The following is a 21,697-nucleotide window of genomic DNA, read 5'->3' as shown; positions in this document are numbered from 1 at the left end:
GGCAACGGCAAGGCACTGTCTACGTGACAATTATAATCAGGGGTTGTATTAGCCTCTGTTTTACCACCTCCAAAATTAGCAGAAAAGGCCAACTTGAGCTTTCATTGTCTAGTTGTGCTAATGAAGGGATCCTTTTAATTACATACTCAGTGCCTTTTCTGCAACACAAAGCGTTTTAGTGTTTAAACACAGTTCTGCACCAAAGTATAGGCCTGTGTGAACACAGACGAGAAGTGGGGGAAGCCATGTGGAGAAGTTATCCTTTGCTTAGACTGTAATTCTTTTTGGCATTCAACTTCATCCAAAAGCAGTTCATTTTTTACGGTAATCCTAATTCTCTTTTGTATACCGTATGCCAAATAAACCCTAACCCAGGGATTCAGTAGGCATATCCCAGGCCAAATTTCCTTCTCCCTCAAATTTTGGATGAAATCTGCTCACTTTGTGAATTTCACCTGTCCGTGATTTGCCCTTGAGGGTCCTCCCTGCCGAGGGATACCATACAGCCGTCTGGTCAACCTGCAGTGAGGGTGTTGAACACAAAATTACCTTCACTCAGTGTCCCAGGGGCTCAAGGCATTTTGCATCCCACTTTCTGAGGCGGTTTTCTTGTGCATCATTCTGTATGGGATTTTCGCTAATGTGAGTGAGGCCTAATGGGGCTAATCCCACGGACCTTTCTCAGGCAAGGATGCCATGACTTTTCATTTGTATTTGGTCAGGAGGTAAGGGGGAATTACTCTTATCGAGCCCCACCGCTGGGCCAGGAACTGTCCCGTACATTAATTACTGTGGTTAAGCCACATGAGATCTGAGATGGAGTTAGTAACATATACTCCCAATCCTGACTGCCTGCATTGGAATCCTGGCCCTGTCGCTCACTAGCTTGGTGACTTTGGAAAAGTCTCTTAACCAGCTCATGCCTTGCTGTCTGTCTGTACATTGGGGATAATAGTTCTACCTATGTCACAGCACCATTGGGAAACTTAAATGGGTTCATACATACACACAGAGCATTGAGAACCATACTTGGCATGCAGTAAGCACTCAATAAGTGTTAGCTGTTGTTTATCCAACAAAGCTAAGCTCAGGTTAAATGAAACCCTCAAGGTCACATGCCTCCCAAGTGGTATCATCTGGTCATCTGGTTCTGACCCTCAAGACCTTGTTCTTTCTAGGCTTCCATGGAGCTTCGGCAATGCCAAGGGGGTTCTCGCCTTGCGCTCTGCTAGGACACTGCGATCTGAGCCCTGCCTGGTGGGGCGTGGCCTAGAGGTCACTGGGCATGCTTGATGCCCTCCTGACCTCGGTGTGAGCACACTTCTACTGCCTTTCTTCTTCCACGGCCTCAAACGTGCTGCTCTTTCTGGGGTTACCATGGCCCTCCTTATTGCCACCAACCTTCTGGGTCTTTCTCCAGTTCAGCTTCTTCATAGCATCCAATGACACTTAACCACTCTTTCTGGAACTCTCATTTCCTGGCTGCCATGCCCACACATTCTCCTCTAAGCCTCTGTCCGTGACCTGCTTCCTGCCCCACCCAGTCTCCCTGGGCCATCTCCTTTACACGTGGAGATGACTCTGACATGCCCTCCTGCCCAGCAGCTTCTGCAGCCTCCTGCGCCTGGATGCCTGTGCCCTGCTCCCCCGGCACCGATGCCAGGTTCCAATCCTACACACCCTGCAAATGCCACCACTTCAAATGCCAGTCCGCCCACAAGCCTCCCCTCGTCCCTCCAACCAGAAACACTCTTCTGGATTTCCCACAGCACCTCATCTGCACCTCTCTTGTGGAATCTATCATTTTCTAAACTTATATTACGGCCGTTTAAGTCTGTGGCTTCTCTCCCCCATAGACTGCGAGTTTGCTGAAAATAGAATCCATTTTTGTTCCCCTCATAGTACTCTACATCTAATAGGTAATGCAAAAAAAGGCACACTGACAGATGACTGGGTAAGAAAAGTATTCTGTAAGACAAATAATGAGAGAAATTTGGTGTAATTTTGCCTGTAGGGCAGAGGGTCCTCTGGGTGTCATTTTTAGCTTCAGGTTCTAGAAAGCCATTTTTTTTTTTTTTAGGGTAATAGGGCAACCGTAATAATTTATGGCAATAAGAATAAGCCATCCTGCTCACTCCTTCCTAACTGTATGGGCCTTGGGGAAGTTGTGTTATCACTCAGCCCCTCTGTTCCTCTTCTTTAAGTTGGAGCTGGACAGCAGAATCCCCCTCCCAGACGTGTGGAGGGATTCAGTAGGATGACATTAAACAAGAGGCTAGCATCCTGGCTTCAGCATAAGTTAAGTGCGAACAAAATGTCAAAAATCAGTGACTTCTGGTCAGCTGAAGCCCAACCAGGAAGATTTAACTGTCTCCTCCAGCCCATAGCACTCTTTCCCTCCAAGAGCTTTGGTCCTAACAGAATTCATTTTTTTTTTAATTCGGCTAATAAATTAGGCATATGCATATTAGCAACGAGGTCCAGAGAGAAAGCCTAACTTTTTTCTCTATGCCATTTGAATTCCCCTACCATAGAGTTGTTGTCAAAATCCATTAAAATATTAATTTCTCTTGTCACTGCACAATTCCCCAAGCAGACATCCAGACAGTGTGCAGTGGTGTTTCTCACAGAAGTACTAAATGTTTAGTTATTATGGTACATTTTTGAGATGATGCCTCCCTGTTGGCTCTGGAGAGACTGCGGAAGTTCAAGTACAAGGTTAAGGCAGGGTGGCAGACTGGCAACAGTTGTGGGGATTGCACATCAAGCAGGCCTAGGGCTGAGCTCCGGCACTGCCACTTACCCGCTGAGTGGCCTTGGGGAAGGCACTTAACCGAGTCTCTGAGCATCAGTTTCTTCATTTGCAAAATGGTGACAACGATACTAAACACACGGGGGTTTGATGAGAACTATATGGAATACGAAATGTAGAGAACCTCGTAGAATGCCCCGCATATCGTTGGTCCTTAGAAATCCCAGAGATTTGGAGACGTGCAGACAGGGGTCTGGAGGCCGTCACGCTCACTAGCCACCCCTTCCCGAGGGATAGCCGTGAGGAGGAGTGTGCTTTTTGTGACACCACAGCCTGAACCACGGCATACCGACACTTTCCGCTTCCGCAATGGCCTCTCCAAATGCCCATTCAAATAAATTAATATCCTCACTTGACCGACTCACCTGGTGGGGGTAAGAGGTTTCCGTGCTAACGGGAATGTGGGGGGCACCCCGCGCCCCAAGAAAGAAAACAAGAGGAAGCCAATCATTTGGTTTCCCTACTACCGAGCCCAGAGCGGAGCTGAAGCCAGAGCCGGCCTCCTCCTTGGTTGTCATGGCAACGTCACTGACCTAGCCTGTCCTGCGAATACATGCGAGACAGCAAGGGGCACACGTGGGAGCTGGGGTCCAGGGATGTGGGCGGCGAGGCAGAAGTGCTGCGAGAGGTGCTCTCACCTGCTTTTCTGAAACACAGAAACCACTGGCAAAAGTGCAGCCCTTGCCAGGGAACGGGGACATTCCAGTTGCTCTTACTTAGTTCCTTTGGTGATCATGAATGGATTTAGAGCCCAGCAGAAAGGCCAGTTCAAACCCGGTGAATGAACAGTTATTGCTTCCTCAGCCGCGACGCAGGGATGGGGAGAGGGCCATGTGCCTCTCCTGCCCGGCGGTGTGGGGGGGGAGTGCTCAGCGTCCAAGGATACGTGGCTGACACTGGTACCTGCTGCCTCGGGCTCAACCCCAAATCTATGGAGCAACTTCCCATCCATGATGTATCATCCATGAGCAACAGCCTGGGAAGAAAAAAGCAGTGTGCCCATTTTACAGGTGAGAAAATTGAGTGCTGCGACCATGAATCAATGAGTACTGACACTGTCATGTTCTCTTTTCTCGATTATTCTCTGTCTCCCGAGAGGCTTAATCTGTGATAGCACTTGAATTTGCCAAAGATTCAATTCTTGCCCTCACTCTTAAGCTCAGGGCCGCTTTTAAAAGTCACCTTCCAAGTCCAACTGTTGCCAGTCAAATCCACCCAGATGTCTCGCTTGCAGCCAAGTTGAGCACGATGTGTCCCCCAGACCCCAGACACCTGCTTCTTGCCGTTTCCACCCGTGTTGTTATTGGCAACTCCATCCTCCAAAGTGAGCCAAGCTCGAAACCCTGAAGTCAGCTTTGGCTTCTCCCTCGTCCTCACCCAGGTTCCTGGGGACCTGTATACTATCCCTTTTCTATTCAGAGGCTCTGATTCAAATGTCCTGGGGAGTCCTAGCAAGTGGAAGGAGGGTTCATGGTGGTTAACCGCAGAGGCTGTGGGGTCAAGGTGTCTGGGATCTTGCTCTCTCCATGCCTGTGGGCTGAGCACCTTCTGTTGTCTGGTCCTCACGGCCGTGTGAGGCTATTACTATTCTTAATATGATTCCCATTTTCCATATGAGGCATATTTCTATGAGACACAAATATGGTGACATGATTTGTTCAAGATCATCGGGATCGGCCCGACACAAGAGCCCTCACGCATAACCAATCCTTCCTACTTAGGTGCAGTTTTCTTAAGAGCAGGGCCCACGGGCCACGTTCCTATGTCATGGCTTCTGAGGGGTAAGGACCTGACTGAAGGCCTGAGCTCGGTTCTACCTCCTACTGTGACCCTTTCTCACTGTTTGACTTGGGGAAACAACCAGAAGATAACTAGAGGTCTGCAGCCAGCCGAGTAGTGGCCCTAAGCCCCGGCATCTGGCAATGTGACTTCATTTGGAAAAGGGTCTTTACAGATGTAATCAAATGAAGGCTCCCGAGAGGAGGTCATCCTGGGTTTAGAGAAGGCCCGAAATCGAGGGACAGCTATCCTCAGAAGAGAAAGGCAGGGCGAGATCTGACATAGACACACAGAGAAGGGCCGTGGGAAGAGGCGGCAGAGACCAGAGTGAGACCACCACGAGCCAACCAATGCCTGCTGCCATCACCGGCTGGAAGGAGCAGGGAGGAGTCTCTCCCAGAGCCTTCGGAGGGAGTGTGGCCCTGCTGACACCACCTGGCCTCAGACCTCGGGCCTCCGAGCTGGGAGAGAACGCACGTCTGCTGCTTGAGGCCGAGCGGGAACATGTCTCTGCAGCCCTAAGAGACCAGCACGAGGTCTCAGTTTCTGAAACGGGGAACCCCGCCAGTTACTGTGAGAGAAAGTGACTGGAAACATCTAGAACAGTGGCAGGGGCACAGTAGGCCCCTGATTAATGTTAGTTGAACCAAATGAAAATATCCTGAGTCATTACCTTGGAAACTTCTCCCCAGGACACACCTGACTGCCTGGGTCTGCCTGGGGCATCAAGTTTGTACGATGTTTAACTTCAGAACCCAGGAGCCAGAAGGAGGAGCCACGGGGAGGATCTCCTCTGAGCCCAGGTGTGGAGAAAGAACGGGAAGCCAGCAGAGATGTCTGTGTCCTTGTAAGGCTGGTAACTAAGTGCTGGCCTGTCTCCAGCTCTGATGAGCCTGTCACGGTGGGTTTCACAAAACATCTGTTTCGGGAACAAGCCTGTTGTTTCAGGCAAGCTCTAGAGATAATAGTATGTTTTTCCTATATACAGCCGTGACATGTGCACTGAAGCTGAATATTTCTAAATGTGACCAATTTCTTAAGTGGCAGAAGCCCATCGAACTCTTCAAGAACATCGATGGCATGTGGGCAGCCTGGGCCATCTCCTGGGCGGCTGCAGACCTGGCTCGTAGGGAAGCGCTTGGGGAGTAGGTGGGGGTGGTGGGTAGCAAGCTCTCAGAAATAGGTCCCTCTAAATGTTACCTTAATTCTGCAAGGGAGTCAGGTCCCTCGGCTTCATGCATATGGATGCAGCAGTGGCTGAATGATAACCTGTGATTTTTCTTCCCCACGTTAATCGACTTGGGTTGGCTACCGAGTATTTGACGAGGAAACGCTATGCCAGTGCACATACCAATGATCCCCAGGACCCGAACGCAGCTTTGCTGGATTTGACTCAATTCTGGCCTGAGATAAGAAAGCACGGGTGCAGCATCCCATGTGAAATGAGCAGACCGTGCCTTGGCATGAGATAGACGGAGCACCAGAAAGCAGACCAGCAATTAGGAAGATGCCAGAACACTTTCCTTGTCGTCCCACAGGTGAGGGGGAAACGAGGCACGCCCGTGAAGCAAACTCCTCAAGATCCTCCAGGCAGGTTGTCCTCTTCTTTCTCCCCGGGGTTGGCATTTGGTCTAAGGAGAGGGGCTCCCACCCCTTGAGCAGGCAGATGAAGGCCAGAATGCATCTGCCCTCACAGGCCACCTCCTCCTGCCCTGGCTGGTGTGCTCCTGGGGAGTCAGGCTGGAAGGGCTTGGGGGCACCCAGGAAGCCCCAGCCCACAGTGGGGGCCTGAAGTGAGCTGTGCCCTGTTCCCATTAGCTTGTAGCCTTGGCCTCCAGAACTGACTCCGGGTCTCTGCATTCCAGGCTCTGCCCGGCCCCAGCGTCCTCCCCTTTCTCACCCTTCTGCAGCTGGAGTCCCAGCATGCCACGGGGTCAAGCCCCTCCTGGCTGACCGCTAAGGCCCCAAGGCCAGGTCTGTATAGCACAGAAGGTAGTGATCTGGTCCAGCCCTCCCGGAACGCACTATGCCCTACAGTCTCCTTCCAGAGCGAGTGACAGGGCCGAGGAGTCAACACATTTAGAAAGGAAAGAGCTGCAGGTCATAGAGACTGGTGGTCCTCGTTCTGTATGTAGACAAGGACTGAACTCTGGAGACAGGGAGTGGTTTGTCCAAGGTTTCCTGGCACCTGGGCTTTACGGGTCAGGAAGAATACAGGGTTCCCATCTCCCATTGCACTTTGCGGGGACAATACCCTCTCCTCTTCCTTTGGCTAATATCAATTAGCTCCGTGCAGACAGCTCCCTGTCTGACTCATTTCTGACTCTGGGGCGGCAGCTTGGGGCCAGGCCCAAGCAGGAGCTCAGTTACTATTATTTAGACTTGGCTGAATAGATTTCCTTGGTAAAACGAATCAGACGTGGACCTGTTCCCGAAGCCAACACAAAGGTGTCAGTTCAGGATTCTACAAACACCTCAGCTACCGGAAGGGAGAGGCCGTACCTGCCTATAAAATGGTATGAAAGTGGAGAAGGATGGTAAATTTATTTGTCACGTCGCTGTGTTAATTTTTTCCTTGTGTAACTCCGATCTTGCGTCCATATGGGAACAGCCGCTGTTTATCGGAGGCCGTGGCATCCAGGCACAGACCTGGGGACCTTGCCCTCATCCCTGCCAGGTAGAACATATCAGGCCCTCTTTACAAGTGGAAACTGAGGCTCAGGAAGGCAAGTGGCTTGCCCAAGGTCATGCAGCTCACAAGTGCGGGAGCATGGATTCTAGTTAGGTCTGTGCTGTTTTACCAAAGTCAGGCTTTCTGACCTAAGAAGAGCAATGCTATGCAAGGAGATACAATCTCACCGAGGCAAGTGTGTGAACGTGTCTAATTCTTATGGCAACCCCATGAAGTGTTGTCTCCACCTTCCAGGGGAGGAAAAATAGGTCCAGAGATACCAAGTCGCTTCCCAGGTGATCCTGGACAGTCTAGAACCCAGGGAAGAGCGGGAGGCAGGGCGAGCTCAGAATAAGAGGCAGAGGCGCAAGGGGGGGCCCCAGGGCTGGGCTGGACTGGCTAGTCGTCTGACTTTGGGTAAATTACCTAACAGAAATGTTTAAACAGTTTCATAAAATACACATAACATAAAATTTACTATTTAAACCATTTTTAAGGGTACAGTTCAGTGCTATTAAGTGCTTTTAATGCTGTTGTGCAACCATGACCACCATCCACGTTCCCGGACTGAAACTCTGCGTGTTACACACTAACTCTCCATTTCCCGCCTCCCCAGCCCCTGGCAACCACCATTCTGCTTCTGGGCTCTATGAATCTGACCACTCTGGGAACCTCACGTCAGTGGAACCATACAGTATTTGTCCTTTTGTGTCCAGCTTATTTCACCCAGCATGATGTCCTCAAAGTTCATCCATGTTGTAGCAGGTGTCAGAACCTCCTTCCTTTTAAAGGCTGAGTAATACTCCATCACGTGCCTGTACCACATCTGGTCCATCCCTTCTTTCGCCCGTGGACGGCCCTGTAGGCTGCTGCCACCTGTTGGCAGGTGTGAGCAGTGCGGTAGGCAAAATACAAAAAGCTTGTCGATTTCTGTCCCAAACCTGAACTTCAGCTTTGTTCCCCAACCCAGAGAAGAGATTTAACACCCACGCAGTGCCTGAGCCAGACGTCGGGGAGGAGGGTAGCTCCCAAACCCCATGAGTAGCGTAGTGTTTTTCCTCTGTCACCTTGGTCCACCCTCCTCTCTCCCTCCCCCCGCCGCTCCCCAGATTCCAGGCTGCCACCGCCCATCACTTCAAGGGTGGGTCGCCTGAATTCCAACAGCCTCATCACCAGTCTCCTTGCTTCACTTTCCCCACCCAACACACCTTCCATGTCATAGCCAAGTGGCAGATCTGACCATGTCATCCCGTGGCCCTGAACCTGTCCCCGGCTCTCTCCCTCACTTCCTTCAAGTGTTTGTGGAAACGTCCCCTTCTCCAGCAGGCCCCCCCCCGGCCACTCCGCCTACAGCTGCGACACCCACTGCTCACCAGCCCCTGAGTGCCTGCCTGGCCCCATCCTAGCCCCCGGCACCACTGCCATTTATCAGAGCGCACGCGTGTGCGCGTGCGTGTGTATTCCACCATCTGAAGTTTCAGTCACCTCTCACTACCATTTACTGAGTGCCAACTTTACTCATTTACTTTGTTGATGTCTATCTCCGGCCCTCTTACGCCCCCACCTCCAGTAAACAAGGTCAGGTTCACAAAGGTAGCCATTTGTGATGGTTTTGTCCACTACGGGCTCCTCAGGCCTGGCACATAGTAGGCCCTCACTGAATACGGGCCGAGTGCGTGAACACATGAATGACTGACTCCTGACCCCATGTAAACCCAGCCAAGACACAAGGCCCACCAGGTCCTCCCCTGGACAGTAACCCTGGGCCTTTGAACATGCCATCGCCTCTGCCTGGAATGTCACTGCCCCCACCTTGCCTGCTGGTGTGGGTGACCCCTTCACTGTGCTTTGCGACACCCTACTTTTACCTCCTTTTTGAAGACTTGTTTCACACTGTACAATAATTGCCTCTTTACTTGTCTGTAGCTATTTTTAAACAGCCGGCTCTGTGAGGGCAGGATAATCTCGTTCGCTCGCCGATTCTCGGGGCCACGCACTGAGACTGCTGTTGAAGCACAGGAAAATGTCAAGGGAAAAAAGTGAGGCAGCCTCCTGCGCCTCAGCTGCCTCTCCTGTGGAGCGAAGGGAAAGCCGCTCCCACAGGGCACCCAACTATAGACACGACATGTGGTACGTGTGCCTGGCACATGGCGGGCATCGCACACCCGACACGGACGCAACGGAGGGCTCGCACGCACTTGTGCAGGACCTGCTGTTTCCGCTGTTCTCGAAGCCACCAGCTGCCATCCTGAGGTCATCTGTCACCCCTGGGGCCCACACTGGTTAAGTGTGGGCCCCAGAGAGAATTCTTGCCCTAGCTGTCACATCTTGGCAGCTTGCCTGCTGAGCAGAGAAAACCTCCACGTCCAGTTTCTTCTCAGAACCAACTGTGTTTATCACCAGCATGTTACCGAATTGAGAATGTCCAGGAATTTTGGGGAGCAGTGGTGCTGATCTCCCATTTTACACCTAAGACACGGGTTTAGAGAGGCGGACCGACTTGCTCAATGGTTACACAGCTAGTTAAGGACCTCACTTTCTCTTTCCTTATGGCAACAGTTTAATTCTATCTGGTTCACCCTATGGGACCCTAAGGTATTTGGCAGGTTAATCTAAAAGCCTCACTTGGGCTAACTTCTGACCAGTATTCTCACTATGCCGTAAGTGAAGAGAGGGGGCATGTTTCACTTCCATGGCCTGCCAACTAACAGCATCAAGTTGGATTTAGATGCTGAGAAACTCTTTTCCCGGGGACCTTGTCTGCAATTCAAACAGAAGAAATAGATGAGACTCTTGACCCTCTCACTCTATGCCTCTAGATAATTGGCCTGCCATCAATAAAGCAGATAATTGGCCTGCCATCAATAAAGCAGTTGTGATGTCCCGCCCCGGCCCCTGCCACTGTCCTTGGACAAGACCTTCCATGGAGAATACCCCTGCTTGCCTGGAAGTGTGCTCCCCTCTGTCAGGGGCACAGCTGCTCTGCTTGGGCTCCTCCGTGGGCGAAGCAGAGGGAGAACTGGGGAGTCTGGAGCTCGGGCATTGGCAGAAGGATCAGGGAGGCAAGGAAGGGGTGGCCCGGTTGGAAGTGAACCCAGAACTCCCTCTCACTGAGACGGAGTCATCAGCCGCCACCAACAGACTCATTCACAACCTCTGGTCCCAGAGGAAATCATTAAGCCTAATTATTATTATTAGGCATAATGACTAATTAGTAAAAATAGCTACCATTTACTGAGTGCCAACTTATGCCTGGTACTTAATGCATATTATTTCTTTTTGCCTATTTTACACTTCTTTATTTTCTGTTTTCCTAATTATAAAGTCAATATATATTCATAGAAAAAAATCTTTAAAGATACCTAAAAGCAGAAAAAGGGAGGAAAATTTACTCTTTGTCTCACCACCCACCTATAGTCACTGCTAACATACTGGAGTTTTCTTTCCAGGATTTCTTCTGTCTGTCTGTTTCTCTATCCTTTTCCGTGTGTGTGCATGCATGTGTAGGTAAGATTTAACATAGTTGTGATCACACTTGCCAAAAAGTGGACTTCTAACGCCCACAATGATGCTATGATCCTTGGGTACTATCAACTCCACTTCACAGATCAGGAACCTAAGGCTCAGAGAGGGTAAGTCAATTGACCAAAGTCACACAGCAGACAAAGGGCTGGACTGGGATTCATATCAAGTCTTTTCTGTGGTGGAAATCTGTCTTTCCCCTACTCTGCCCTGCTGCTTCCCACGCATTAAGGGAGAATCGGGGATAGTATTAATTACATTTCTGCTTCTGCAACCCCATTCCTCTGCCTGTGCCCTCCGGACCACACTCTACTGAGAGATGTAGCTACAGGTGTAGGAGACACAGAAACTCCCAGCTATGTCGACTCAACTCGCCAGTACCTGACTACGGAAAGCTTTGAAAGCTGAAGCTTCGATGAAGACATTCTGTCAGAAACTGGACGGAATCTGTGTTTTCTGTCCATATAGATATCTGGAAAGCTGAAATCAGAAAGTACAATGAACTACTGTTGGCAAGCCGTTTTGCATGAGACAAATACAAGTAACGTCTACAGAGCCGCTGCAGGGTGGCTCAGAAGGCCTCCACCCTGGCCTGCAAAGCTGTAAAGGGCCTGGACACCACAAACACCCCCGTGGGAAGGGAGCAGTGAGCACCCAGATTCTGCCTTTCCTCAAATGGTTTGAACAAAGCCCTAGGTACCAGACCTCTTTAAGTTGGCACCAAGCGTGATAAGCAAGCGAGATAAACATGCGGCACCTCCTATGTGCCAAGCACTGGGCAGAGGATGCTAAATGAGGAAGACAGTGCCCCTGCCTTCAGGAGCTTACATCTGGGGCAGGGAGACCCCTATGGAAAGGGAGTTCCATTACCATGCAGTAAGTGCCAAGACACAGTGACAGAAACCCTTTTTGTTCAAAAACCACCCGCTCAGATCCCTACAATCTCTAAGATGGGAGGATTCATGGCCGAGAAGAAACGCTGTGGGATAAAGGGCAGGAACTGATTAAAGCCCTTTCCCAGAGTGCTGTGTTCACCGACATAAAACAGTAAAGGCAGAGGACTAAGTAATCTATCTTATCTTTATCTTAACTATCTTAAATTTAGGAACAATAAGTTGTCCCTCAACATTTTTAGGATCTTTCTCCCTCGCAGTTTGAACAAGATGCCTGGAACGTGTTTTGCTCTGCTGCAGATAACATTCACCTTGAGCCTGTTTCCTGCGTGCCGTGTGTGCGCATGTGCGCGTGCGTGTGTATTCCACCATCTGAAGGTTCAGTCATCTCTCACCTAATAACCAGGAGTTGTTGAATCTACCGTCTGGATCCTGCCAGAGCCACAGGATGCTGTGAATGTGAACCGCTTGGAATGTTCCACCTTCCGGTAGGGGCTCAGATACAGAGGTGTTTCCTCACATCCCGCCCCCCACCCTTGCTAGTGCCAGGGGCCTCAGGCCCGCTTCCTGATTCCCGGCGCCCCATCAGCTCCCCTCACCCGGGGACCCGCTCTCCTCTGGACACATGTCGGGTGGGAGATCAGTTCTGAAGCCCCAGGCGCCGCCCCTCAGCTCCCCAGCTCACTCACCCTCTTCTGTGCTGCCTTGCCCTTCTCCCCTACCCCTTCCTTTGTCACTGCCCCACTCCCAGACCCTACTTTTTCTAGTTGTTTCCAACAGGAGTGACTCATACTTCTCAGATGTAGGAACAGAAATGTCGTGGCTGCGCTGGAAGGTATGCGGAAGGAAATCTGCAGATGCCTGAACTTCAGGGAGGGGGCCTGGAGGACCAGCAAGGACCAGCCTCCCGGACCTCAGTGCTGTGGGAGCGGGAAGGCCCCTCCTCTGTCCTTCAGGACGGAGGACAGGCAGCCTAGTTGGGCTCAAATCCCAACTCTGCTCCCTAGATGCTGTGTGATTTGGGGCAAGTCACTCAGCTCTTTTGATCCTCTGTCTTCTCATCTTTAAAAGGGGGATAATCTCCCTTGCAAGTTGTTGTGAAGATTGTGATGTTTTATATAAATATAAGTATATATATAATACGAGATTACATATGCATATTTTTATAAATTGTTTCAAAACACTCACTTTACACACACACGTACACACACCCTACGTATAAACAGTGGCTGGCACAGGACAGTCACCAACCCCTCCGGGCTGGCTAGGTCTATGCTGCATAAATCTGTCATGATGAACAAACGCACTGGTGTAATAGAAAGTATTAGATAAATGTAAAGTATTTAAAGAAAATGCTGAGGAGTATCTTTTTCTTCTGTGCTTTGAATGGCACAATATTTATCCTGTCATTTTCCAGCTAGGGGCTTGCTGGTTGTTCCAGCACAGCTCAGGGACACCAAATATAACGTGGCTTAAATATACAGGCCAACTTGGCTTCACACACTGAGTGCAAAAATGAAACATACATGGCTTGGAGGCCCACATTCCTCACGGAGCCATCTTCGGAAATAGCATTTTCTCTCGGAAGAAAGTACTAGCAACTAAAAATATTTCCATGTTTAATAATGACCACCAAAGGGACATCTAGAATGGCTTGTCTTTTATACATTATCACACATTTAGTTTACTGTTCTTCTGGAGGGACAGCAGACAGCCCATCCAGCTGGAGTCCCTGAGTCCTGACGCTCTGCCGGCAGGCTCAGCCCTGGCCACCTCCTGAGCCCAGCCCGGCCCTGCCTGGCAGGTGGAAGCTCAATGGTCCTCACCCCGGCATTGCTCTTTCTGCTATCAGCCTGGAATCCTGACGCCTAAGAGGAAACTCAGACTCTAGTAGCTACTACCAACCCCATCTTTATGGAGACGGCCGATGCCATGCAGTGGGGCTTCTGGCTCAGGGCCTGTTCGGTATTCTAGGAGTTTCCCACTAGGAGGACACCCCGACCATTACCCCTGCCTGTTCAGCTGGGCCCCCCTGCCAAGTCCTTGCCTGCTTCTTCTGCCTGGGCAGCAGGTCCTCATACCCGTCTGTGCTGTCTGGGTCCAGCTGTGAGTGACCTGAGCTCATGAAACCATGAGGCCACCAGTGCTTGGTTGACCATGTTGACTGGCCTAGCTTCCCATGCTCCTCCTGCCATCACGGGCCCACAGCTATGGACCCAGATGAGTCCAACTTTGGTTGGTCATGCTCTTTTGCTTTGAAAAGCTCTGCTACTGCTCTGTATCATGTTACCCTTGAACTCTGAATGTGCTGGCCTATGCTGTGCATTCCTACCCGGCGGTCCAAGTTGTGGGGGTTCTCTCTAATATCACTGGTTTTATGTTGTAATATCATTATCTCCTTATAGAAGACACACAAAAAAATACGGAAATAAGACAACACAACTCTCAAACATAATCTCACTATCAGAAATGATCACTTTTAATATTTTGACAAACTTCCTTCTACTTCTCTTCTATGAATATAATCTGTTCACATAGTTGAAATCATACTATACACAACAGTCTTGTAGCCTACTTTCTATTTAATGTTGTGTTATAAGCACGTTGCCATATCACCAGAATCATTTATAGAAATCTTTAATGATTAAATGACTTCCCTCAGGCTAATGGCTATTTCGATTGTTTCTGATTTTTCACTACTTGGATGTACATACTTAGAGAATAAATCTTTCTCATAATTTTGGATTATATCTTTGGTATAAATTCCCAGAAGTGAAGTTTCTGAGTCAACAGGTATTAACGTTTTTAAGGCCCTTGTTCTTTAATCTGGCTTTAGTCCATGACCTTGTAAATTGCTAAACAATGAAATCATGGTTACCAGTTCAAAGCTTTTCTATCTATAATCTTTTGTTTGCCATGAAGTTAACTATTGAGATCGCAATAGAATAGGATGACACATTTTTCTATTAACGTCAACACAAATGTGGGTTTAAAAATATTTCGCATAGGAGTATGTGAAACTAGAAGTAATGAGATTAAGCAATATTTTCAAGTGACCCACAGTTGCTTTCCTACTAATAAGAAATAGTCATTGAGATTTGTATCTCTAATTATTTTTAGACTCTTCTTCTCAAAGCTATGAATCTGAATCTGAGTCAGCATCCTAAACAGCCAGAACTGGAAACAGTGAGCTCTATTTTTGAGTTTCTTATGTAGAATGTGAATTTGGGATGAGCTGCTCAAAATTCATTTATGTAATAATTTTTTTTAAATAACTGTCTTCTCTGTGAACCCTCCCCTGATTTCTCCAGAAAAAATTAATCACCCTTCCTCCCATAGCTCACCACCAGTGCCTCATTTAACCACTGTCTATGGTCTTCATCATATTTGAGTTATTTGTTTAAGTTGCTCACTGGCCGGGAGCTCCTACAAGGAACAACCCAGTGTGATTCCCAAGACTTAGCAGAAAGATCAAATACAATAGGCATGCATAAACAGGATGAGCATTCATTTTCAATTTGCCAGTAAGCATGTGGATGGTGCCTTGCTAGGAATCTCGTGTATAGGATGGATCCAAAAGGAGAAACGGAAGGAGGTCCACCACCAGCCCAGAGGCTGCCCATAGAGCAATGGTCAGAAAAAAGAGAAAAAATAGCAAAGAATGTCCATGGTTTCAAAATGAGAGAAAACATCATTATTTCACAGATTATTTATGGGTTACCCTTCTAGGTAGTGGGATGGGCTAGATGATGGAATCCAGAGAGGCATAGGTTCTTTCTGCCTTCCCAGAGCTCATGGAGAAAAATGACAGGTTTCAGTGATTCTACTAAAATGTTCTCCATTGGATGAGGGAAAGGACACCTGCAAAACCAGAATAGGACAGAAGATAGTCTGGTCTTCCATTAATCAAAGGCCACCACCTTCAGTCAGTTATCTGTAAGCCATTCGAGTTTCTTCCAAGCAATGACCACGAGTCAGCCCCTGCCAAGTCTAGATCATCTGCTTGCTCATTTCCATTGGGTAGCAACCTTCAAGGATCAGTAAGTCCTTTGAAATCTGCTAAATCTTACCACAAAATTCTCTAGGAGTTCTTACATATATGCTGGTTTGCCATGAAAAATGTATTACTTCTAACCAAATGGATATTTTAAAATATACGTAATTAGGGGAAAATGTCTAAGGCCTAAGGATCAAGATTCATTAAGAAAAAGCCCAGAACGGTGGGAAGCTTGGGAGGAAGCCAGCCAGGGATAAAATTCCCATGCTGCCAGTTCTTAATCCTATGACCTCGACAAAATACTTAAGCTTTCTGGGATCAGTATTCTGATCTGTAAAATAGGGATGATGATACCTATCTCCTACAGAAGAAGTGAGAGAAGAGTGTTGTCTGCACAGGTTAGGCGTGTACACCGAGGACCCAAGCATAAGGCATGTGGACTGCTTCAGGGAAAGGAGAGGAGTTCTTCTGGTGGGGAGAAGAATGAGCAGGAGGCCAGGTGTCAGCTGACTCAGATTCCAGTCCCAGACTCTCCCACCCTAGCCGCGAGACCCAGAGAATCCCATTCCCCTCTAACTTCAGTGTTCCCATCTGTAAAATGAGAAGACTGGAAAAGGTGACCTCACAGCTCCCTCCCAGTTCTGACATTTTAGCAGACGCTTTGTTTCTCTCTTCCCAGGTGTGTGAGGTGGGGGATGATTGCTCAGCTGAGAGCACCGTGCACGCAGACATCATAACAACCCGCACTCTTACAGACCGCCTCGTCTCCAGGTTAGAGACTGCCCGCCCCGCTCACCACACAGCATCATTGGCACTGGTGAAAGATCCCACCACAGGCTGGTGTTTCATGAGCAAGGAAAAGAGATCCATCTCCCATTTTGACAGTGCCGCACTGCACATTCATAAAATATTGAAGTAACTAATGAAGTCATTTTTCATTTCAATGGTGGTTTTCTCTACTTATCTCTACATGTGTTTGTCCGCCCGGTCACAGATTTCTTCAACGAGTCAGAGCGCCTATTATGGGCAACGGACATGCAGACATGTCGCTTATCTTGTAGGGGCTCGTCTCCTTGGGATGGCCATGTTCTCCCCAGGTCTTAACTCCCCTCTGTGTGGGCCTGTGTCCAAATTTCCTCTCCTTGTAAGGACACCAGTCATGAAGGATTAGGGTCCACCCTAATGACCTCATTTTAACTTGATTACCTCTATAAAGACCCTATCTCCAAATGAGATCGTATTTTTGAGTTCCCACAGGTTAAGATTTCAATATACACATTTTGAGGGTGACACTATTAAGCCCCAAAAAGGGAGCCAACGTATTCATTCATTTATTTGTTCATTCATTCTTCCAACCCTAATTGAGTCCCTAACCATGTGCCAGGCATTGCACTGGGTACTGGAGATCCAAAGGCAGTCCTAGCGTGGAGGATGTCGATTTGGCAGAGGCACCACCCACAGACAGATCACTGAGTATGGTATATGTGTAAAGTACAAGGTGGGCACAGGGACAACAGGAACTCTGCTCCCCTGAGGGTTTAGGGCAGCTTCCGGAGGCTTCCATGAGGTAGCCTCGAGCTGAAAGTCTTGGCTGGTGGAAGGTAGAGAGAAAGGAATGCCTGGGTCCCATGCAGAGGACACTGCATGTGTAAATAAACAGGAGCTTGGCGGGAAGGGCACAATTCTGGAACTCTAGAGGTGGGGATGGGGCCTAGGGTGTGTGCTGGCAGCGAGAGAGGAGAGATTTAGGGTAAAGGCCTGTGTGGAAATTCCCGTGCAAATACCATGTGGTAGAGAAATCTCTCCCCTGTCAGAACCCAGACACCCAACGGCTTCCTGTCTCTGTGTGGACACTGCTAAGACCTAGGTGGCAAGTGAGAAGCCCCCTCTCTCTCAGAGAAGCTCAAATCAAGATCCTAACGTTCATGCCCTGAGGTTTCAGTGGGGAGGGCCTCTGGGGGACTCCTTCCTCACCTATATACTCCTCCTCTACACACACTTCTCACAACTTGGTGATCTGGTTTGCAGACCATCACGTGGCACAGTGCAGCCAGCACGTGAGAAGGGACCAGACCGGGTGCCGCAGCCGTGCAATCCGCATATACAGGGTGACAGCCTGGAGACAGAGAAGGAAGTAGAAACCCCCTTCAGAGCTCTTCAGGGGCGCCAATACTCCACAGAACAGTTTAAACCCAGTTTGCAGAACCGTCGTTCAAATAAAAAGCCAAATTTACTGAAATGTATTTAAGAGGCCAGGATTCCCAGCAAAGCTGAAAGGGTTTGGCGAGTAAAGGGTTAAACACAGACCATTTAGAAAACAAAGGACTCCAATTCCCCAGGGGTCTCCACAGCCCAGCACTGACAGGCCAGGGTGAGGCAAACTAAGTGCTCTCTCAGACTCTTGAGTTTTCTGTTGGAAGGGACTTCGTAATCACTTAGGCCAAATTCTCTCCGTTTAGGCCTAAGAAAATGAGGCTCGCTGTGGGGAGAGGATTTGCCCAGAACCACCCAGCAGGAGAGGAGCAGAGCTTGAGCTGCAAGTGGCTTCTCTTGACCCTGCCTCCTGGGGGGTTAGGGAAACCCTGGGGTGAGTAGGTTTGGGGTAGCTCAGCAAAGGCAGGACCCGGGAGGGCTCCAAATGACAGAGGTGTTCTGGGCCAGTGGAGCAGAGGGCAGGGGGTCAAGTCCTGGGGTTGGGAGGGCCGCTGTGGACACTCTGACAATCCTTCCCAGGGCTCAACACTCCGATGACCTCACTGGCCCCTCAGAGCCAGGCTGTAAGGTGAGCAGGGCAGAAATGATTCTCTCAGGGTGCAGACCAGGAAACGGAGGCCCGTGAGGGGAGAACTACTGTGTCCATAGGATAGAGTGTGCGGGGTCAGACCTGGACATGCGGTCTCCTAGGCTCCGCCCTGGCAACGGGCCTCCTGGGGAGAACAGTTCGTCTTGGTCTTGGCCCATGACCTTGGGCAAGTCTCATATTCTGACACTTCTCTCCTGAGGCACACTGGATATTATCTGGCCATTACTTGGGCCAAAGCATGTTACTCAGCGGCAGTGAGCAATCGACGGCTTGACTTCAGATGCTGATCCTCATCACAGATCTTCTCATTCTGCCACTGCAGTCGAAGTCCCCATTTTTTGTGCAGCACTTTAGAAACTTCCCGGTCCCTTCACAGTTTCCTCGTCAGCTGAGCATAACAGTTTGGAAAACAGCTTCAAACCAAACACCAATTCTAGCTCTGTACAGCAGTGGCTTTTCTTGAGAACACATTTATCACTAAAACAAAGCGCTGTGGGTTTGGGAGAAAGCGATGTTTTGAGCTGTCAAGTCAGTTGGAAATGTTTGGGAAAACAATTTTTTTTTTTTTTTGAGATAATGCTGGCTTTGTAGGTAGGTACAATTTCAATTTTTTTCCTCCTTAAATTAACATGTTTTAGATTGCACAGGAAAGAACCAGGATATCTTTGATAGCCTCAAATATAATTATTGTTTTGACTACAAAGTCAACTTCACAATACTAAAAAGGCAAATCACCAAATATAACGGTGTAGTTTGCATTTCTCCGTAGTTTTAAAGGGCATATGCTGTCTGTTTTGTTAAGTGAGAGAGCAGTAGTAATCATGCAGAGATTTTTTTTCAGTGGGTAGGTAAGCTGGTTTTTCAACATTGGTACACGTTGTAGTTGGTGCACGGCTATACACCACCACACACCTATATTGGAATAAAGCCCGAGACTTTGTTGAGGGCATTCACCCCTGTTATGTCTCTGGTTCTCCGGGGGCACTGTTAGGGAAGCAGGCTAAAGATGACCAGCCAGATGGGGCATCTGAGCATTGATCCAACAAATATTTACAAGTTTCTACCCTGTGACAGGCCCTGCACTGGCAACTCAGGGTGGAATAACACAGAGGTGCTTCTGCTGCCAGGGAGCTCACGTGAGGTCACGGGTGGAGGCTGGGCTCCTGATTGCCTGGGCCCCCTCATCCGGGGCATTTGCCACTCGAGGACCTGCTTCCTCTCAAATCTGCAATCCCCTTAAACTCAACAGCAAGATTTCCTTTTGGAAGAGACACCCTCTGGTCTGGACGTCCTGAACATCTTGGTGGGGTAGCTGGTACCACGTGGAACCCACAGGCCTCTATGGCCAAGCCGAGGAATCATCTGGAACACTTCAAGGCCAGATCTTCAGAGGGTGCCCCCCCACGAGGAGACAATCCATCCTTATGATTCCTCCCCTCCCTGTCTGACAGAACCGCTCTGTTTATAATCCTCCAAATACAAACTGTCTCTCCACACCTCTCCGCCTTTGCATAAGCCATGCCTCCTACTCAGAACGCCCTTCTCTGCTCATATCCCATGCGGGCCTCCCTGTGTCATTACAGCCCAGCAGATGTCACCTCCTACAGGACACACCGCTCCCCTCTCTGTGCCGTCTCCGTACCTTGTTCGTGCTCCCACTTCGGACTGGTCGCCCTATATTGTGCTTTTCTTGTTTATACGCCCCAGCCCCCCATCTCTGAGTATCTTGAGGGTGGGGGCTGTATTTTATGATTTTCTGCGTCCTCAGCACTTAGTCTAGAATCTGACACATGGCAGATGTTCAATGACAATTTCCGAAATGAATAAATAATATTAAGCATTCATGGAGCGCCTGGGTGGCTCAGTCGGTTAAGCATCTGCCTTCGGCTCAGGTCATGGTCCCAGGGTCCTGGGATCGAGCCCCGCATCGTGCTCCCTGCTCCGCGGGAGGCCTGCTTCTCCCTCTCCCATTCCCCCTGCTTGTGTTCCTTCTCTCGCTGTGTCTCTCTCAAATAAATAAATAAAAATCTTTAAAACAAAACAAAACAAAAAATATTAAGCATTCAGGAAGAGCCCAGAATGTGAGAGGAGTTCTAAGCACGAAGATTATCTTTAGCCCTCCCAAGGGTTTCTAGGAGGCAGGCATTATTCTCCTCACTTGACAGATTAGAGACCAGAAGCTTGGAGAAATTACAAGACTCGCCCAAGAGCAGAGTCAGAAAAAAAAAAAAAAAAAAAAAAAAAGGAGATCCAAAGCCAGGTTTGTCTTACTTCAACGCTCTTTCTACTCTGTGGATGTCCCCCAGGCGGTCTCTCCTGCAAAGTTTGATAAGGGATGCAGTGAGCCCCAACTGCTGTCCCCCCTTCTCCACTCACGGGCTCCAACCCCAACAAACAGAAGCCAAGCCAAGGAGGGTTCCCTCTGGAGGCCTGGCGCTTCCCCTTTCTGTGTATCCTAAAAACACTCTCCGCAGCATGGATCTGAAAGACAGGACTTGAAGCACCTTACTCTGGGTAATCTCGACTCTGAGTTTCATTTTTTTTTTAGATCCGTCTGACTGCTTCCGAAAATGGTCAAAGACCAGATCTTACCGAGACTAATTATTTCTTTAAGATGTACAGATCCATCCGTTGGTGAAAAGAAGGCCAGGAGGCAAAGTGAAATTACATAGTACATCACTGTCCCCGGCACATTCATCTCTGCCACTCTGTCAATGTAAAAATTTACAGCAGATATTATCTCTTTGAAGGGGTTCAAGTCCTAGAAAACACAAGCTAAATTTTAAATAGAATTTTAATTTTAATGAAAGCTTCAGGGAATGCTGTTTGTGTTGCATATCTTTCATACCTGGTGATTACGTTAATTTATGCTTAATGGAAAAGGATATTTCTAATCCCCAGACAGGCTCAACATCTGTCTAGGACTGTGTTTTTGGAAGCCATAAGCTGCTTGTGATGGATGCAATCAAGCCAGGACACTACTGGACTGACACCTGAAGGCTATGTGTAAGGAGGACCAGGGACATTATGTCTCTGCCCAGTGCTTGTGTTGAAATCAAATCAAAGTCCCCAAGCATCTCATTCTGCCAGCGTTTAAAAATCTTGCCTCCTGCTCTTTCATGTTGTTCCCTGGACAGGCCTGGGGAAAGGAGCTGGGCTGTGGGGCTGTGGATGGAGCGTTCGCACTCAGTTGAAACTAGCAGTTCTCGATCCCCTAAGC

At 48.9% G+C, this 21,697-nt stretch overlaps 1 protein-coding gene across 6 annotated transcripts in view; it reads right to left on the bottom strand.

Moving 5' to 3' along the window:
- The window catches only part of TTLL11 (tubulin tyrosine ligase like 11), a 229,090-nt gene that overhangs the window by 55,447 nt on the left and 151,946 nt on the right, over positions 1-21,697 (bottom strand). The window lies entirely within an intron of this gene.

The sequence above is a fragment of the Callorhinus ursinus genome, unplaced genomic scaffold (genome assembly GCF_003265705.2).
Source record: "Callorhinus ursinus isolate GAN/ISIS: 27379988/994484 unplaced genomic scaffold, GSC_fseal_2.0 scaffold24, whole genome shotgun sequence".
In the NCBI taxonomy this organism is placed as follows: Eukaryota; Metazoa; Chordata; class Mammalia; order Carnivora; family Otariidae; genus Callorhinus; species Callorhinus ursinus.
This window is presented reverse-complemented; position numbering and strand designations above follow the sequence as displayed.